This window comes from Nestor notabilis, unplaced genomic scaffold (genome assembly GCF_000696875.1).
Source record: "Nestor notabilis isolate BGI_N333 unplaced genomic scaffold, ASM69687v1 scaffold24959, whole genome shotgun sequence".
NCBI lineage: Eukaryota > Metazoa > Chordata > Aves > Psittaciformes > Psittacidae > Nestor > Nestor notabilis.
This window is the reverse complement of record NW_009944457.1, coordinates 5,573-9,992: the sequence shown is the minus strand read 5'-3', so window position 1 is coordinate 9,992 and position 4,420 is coordinate 5,573. Positions and strand designations below refer to the sequence as shown.

The 4,420-nt window shown below is 56.9% G+C and overlaps 1 long non-coding RNA gene across 1 annotated transcript; it reads right to left on the bottom strand.

Moving 5' to 3' along the window:
- Positions 1 to 2,879: 2,879 nt before the first annotated feature.
- Positions 2,880 to 4,235, bottom strand: LOC104411892. The gene is made up of 3 exons (XR_719952.1): positions 4,056 to 4,235; positions 3,690 to 3,755; positions 2,880 to 3,143 (listed from the first exon to the last, which is right to left on the bottom strand). It is a non-coding gene; the product is annotated as an uncharacterized LOC104411892 (long non-coding RNA).
- Between the last annotated feature and the right edge of the window lie 185 nt (positions 4,236 to 4,420).

Genomic DNA, 4,420 nt, shown 5'->3' with positions numbered 1-4,420 from the left:
CGGAGGCGGTGCTGTGGGGCCGTGCTCACCCGGGGCCGTGGTGTGCTCACGCGGGTCACGGCTCTGCCCTCCTCCTCCCCCACCTCCCCGCTTCCATCCAGGGGGGCTCACCCGTACCCTATTGTGCCCCCCTTCCCGCAGGGTGCTGCATCCCTGAGGACCAAAATACTGGAAGACGCCAAGGGGGGTGGCAGCGCTGGCATGGCACTGACCCCCACTCCTGCGCATCTGGGGCACACCCGTGTGCCAATGCTGGGGTGCGCTGGGCCCCCCACCCGTGGGGAGGCTGTGGGATGGGACAGTCTAAGCATCCTGCTGGAGAGTGGGATGGCTCAAGAGTAGAACTTGGGGTACTTGGCAGGTCCTCAGGAGACGTGTGCATGGGGCTGCAGCACCGGGATGCAGAGCATGACAAGGGCTGATGGGAGCTGTTGGGAATCACGGCTTACCTGCTCCAGCAGCACCCATGGGTTTTCCCCCTTGTCCCAGTTTTTATGTGCCAACTGGCTTTCACCACCAGCTGGCTTGGCACTGGGCATGGAAATCAGTGGCTGGGCCACGGCTGGGCCAGGGACATGCTGTCCCTGTGTCTGGTCGTGGCAAACAGAGCAAGCCTGGGCTCTGAGCTGGTGCTGTGGATGGGCTCCATCCTCGTGGAGCTCAGGCCAGCAGGCCCCGGGACCAGGAGGGGATCGGTGGCCCTGGAAGGTCGTGCCAGGGAACGTCTCGTGCTCGTTGGCTTGTTCTATCCTGGCAGTGTTCTGCAGGGAGTGTAAATACGGGGCTAAGCCAGCAGGCACCATGCTCGCCACTGGCTGAGCGAGAAAGAAGGAGAGGTGAGATCACAGCACGTGTGGTCTTGCTGCACATAAACAGGGGTTGTGAAATTGCTTCCCGGACTCCCTCCCAGCACAGTGCTGTACCCAGCCCTTCCTCCCCCTCTCTTCCCCACCCCCCCAGTGAGGACAGTCTCTGCTGCACCCTTCTTACAGAAATGAGAGCCCCACAACACCCAAAATGGGTATGTGCCCCCTGACGTGGGGATGTACAGAAAGTGTGGGGTGATCGTGCAAGGGCAATGCTGCAGAAAGGCAGGAGAATTGCCAAATTTCTGGGAAGCCCACACGTCACCCATTGAGGGGCTGAGCTCCCATCATTGCAAGCGGGAAGGTTACCACAGGACTGTGTGTGTGTTGCTGGGACAGGAAAAGAGCCTGGAAAATGTCCTGTTTCCCAGTCATGGCATTTCCACTGAATAATGAGGTCACCCTGCAGCAGGACAGCGAGGGATGAGCCATGGGCTTGCTGGAATACTGGGATGCAGGGCAAATGCCAGACATCAGTGAGGAGAGAAGACCTCGGGGTCCCCTCACATTGCTGCTGGTACTTTCATTTCCCAGGGCTGGCAGGGAGTAGTAGTTAATCCCAAGGCTGTGCCCGTGAAAGGGGGGTGCAAGGTCCCTCTCTGATTTTATAGCAGTTGCAAAGTGAGCAGAGGAACCCAAGCTGCCCAGCACAGGTCTCAGGGCTTGGACAGCATCTGATAGGTGTTTTTCATCACACTGCTGTGGGGCAGGACCGATGCAAACTCACCCAGGACAGTGAAGCTGGAAGGGTGCTGTCAGCCCCACTGGTTAAACCACATGTTTGGGGATAAATCCCATTAGCATCCTCTCCTTCAGGCTTGTTGTGGGCTCACCAACTATGTTTTTGCATGGTTGGCACTTAAATCTCCCTGAGTAGGAAGGAATAAAGAGAACCCTGCTATTTGCAGAATGAGTTTAGTTTGCAGCTCCAGAGTTGGTGCTGCACCCTGCCTGTGACATGCCTGCCCTGCTCTACGTAGTGACACGCTTCACAGCCATTGGAAGCATGGGGTGATGGTGACATCTCAAGGGACACTCTGGGGGAAAAGCCCTTCTGGAGCAAAGGAGTATCCCCAAGGATTGGCACTGCAAGCACTCAGTGGATAGAGGTGCCCTTAGCTGTGCCAAACCCCAGTTGGGTCCTGGCAGTAGTGGCTAGATGGGTCAAGAAAGGTTTTACAGCTTTAAAGAGGCTATGAAAGGCTGTGTTTGGGGAGTGTGAGGACAGACAGGACCCCTCGTGTGTCCTAGGAAGCAGCATGGTGCCACATGGCTCCTGGGGCATAGTGTCCTGGTGTGGGCAGGGCGAACATCACACCCCAACATGGGCATCTCAGCTCACTGTTAGACATTGCACGCTTGCATGGGCATCGCAACCCATCACAGACATTGCACTATGGTGTGGGCATCCATCATGGGCATTGCACCCTGGCATGGGCATCATAACCCCTAGCAGGTATTGCCCCCCACCATGGACACAGCATCCTATTGGATGTATTGCATCACACCATGGGCATCACAGCCCATCGTGGGCATTCAGGCCATGCACAGCTCCCTGCATAAGCACCCAGCCAAGCTGGCAGAGAGATGAGCAGGATGGTTCTTCCCAGCCAGTTCCACTGAACTGCCAGGAGGAAAAGCTAAACCTGTTTCCCCACCACACCACCTGCCGTGGAACTGTTACCCCTGGAAATGGGCAGGGCTGCAGCATTTATTACACCGTTGGTGAAGGCTTGTACTAACAAGCTGCTCATTAGCCCTGAGGATTTCTGGTGGAGGAGAGAGCATGGGATTTGCCTTTGGGCAACAACAGGGTGTGGAACCCCCACCCCCCCCCCCAAACTATAAAGTACCTTGTTGTGCAAGGAAAGTGTCAGAGCTAATGGTAGAGAGGGCAGAGCCAAGATTAGAAGAAAGAAAAAAGAACACATGGGCTCTTTGCCATGACCCCCCAAAAGCAGTGCCCTCCTGATCCCCAGGGAAAGCCCCCATCCAACAGAAGTGCCAGCTTCCTTATAGACTTATATACACACATCATTTTATTTAGGTACCTTATTACACATCACAGTGACAAACACTAAAGATATCTGAACACATATATAAAAAAACCCCAACATACACAATAAGGTTATTCTTCATCCCCTCAGATGTGTAGCACCCCCAGATGTGCAGCTGGGAGTCCTCATTTGCAGCAGCTGCACTTGGCAGAGGGAGGCCCCTTGCAGACGCAGCCCTGTGCACACTTGGCACATCCTGCTGGGCAGCAGGAGCAGCAGCCTGTGGAGGGGGAAAAGAATGAGTCTGGGGTGGTCATCTCAGGATGAGATTTCGGGGGGTCCTGTGGGGGATGGCTGGTCTGGAGACCTCCCACCAACCTTGTGCACTCTTCTTTTAGCAGCATGCCCATCCTGGCAGTATGTCCTGGGGTGGTTTTGCACCAGGAGGGCGCAGGACCCCCAAGGGCTCACCAGGGCCCCCCAGCCCCTCTCCAAGCAAACCCTCCATACCCTGGGCTCTGCCCGGGGGTGACAGCATCAGAAGCAGCCAGAAGACACCCCAGTACTAGTTTCCACCCGGGGCATCGCCTTGTGCTGAGCCTGAGGTGCCAGTGAGAGGTATACCAGCTTCTGGGTTATACTGGCTGGCTAATATTGCCTGATAGCGGATGGATTTCAGTCTCTGCTCCTTTGGGGGCAAAAAAGTACAGGAGTAAACTTCACCCTGGCAGTGCTGAGCCTGATTTGATTTACTGTGTCCTGGGATGTGTAGTGAACCCCCCCACGAGTGTTTCTGCCCCCTGTGTGGCTCAGAGACCCCCCTTACCTTTTTTGCAGGATGTGCATTTGCAGTTTTTACATTTGCAGTTATCCCCGCAGGTACAGGTGCCACCTAAAACACAGAGAAAAAGAGGAAGAGGTTTGAGAGGCTGTGGTGGGAAGGGATCCCCACATCCCCTAGGCTCAGCAGGGCTGCTCCGACGGAGGGAAGGAGGGAGAGCATTGGTATCTCTCTGGAGAGGTCACAGCGTTCCCAGTGGGATGCTCCAGGTGAAACACTGCAGCACTGGGAGAGGATTTCAGCAGCCAGCCCGGCCAGGACGAGAGCGTTGAGAATGGAAGAGGAGGCTGGAGCATCAGCGGTCCCACCGGGATGCTCCGGCAGCCAACGTGGAGGGAAGCGTTAGCTTACCGGTGGCACAAGGGCAGTCCTGGGAGTCCATGTCCGCCTGGGCTGGGCTGGATGCCGGCTGTCGGAGGCGCTGGGCAATGGGAAGAGCAGCTTTGGCAGGAGTCGCCGCCGCCTCCTATTTATCCGTGGCCGGTGAGAGCGAGTGCAAAACCTCCGCCCCTCGCAGCCTGCACACGGCTCAGCCCGCGCCTGCCCCGGGCGCTGCTGATTCACTCCCAGGGCAGCACCTGCGGCTCCCATGTGCCCCCTCCCCGGCGTGCTTGGGACAGCAGGGAGGCATGTCTGGGATCACCGAGATTTGGGTAGTGTCTGCGCGCGTCTGCATGTGTGTAGAGAACGGCCAACTCACATCACATCGATGGGAC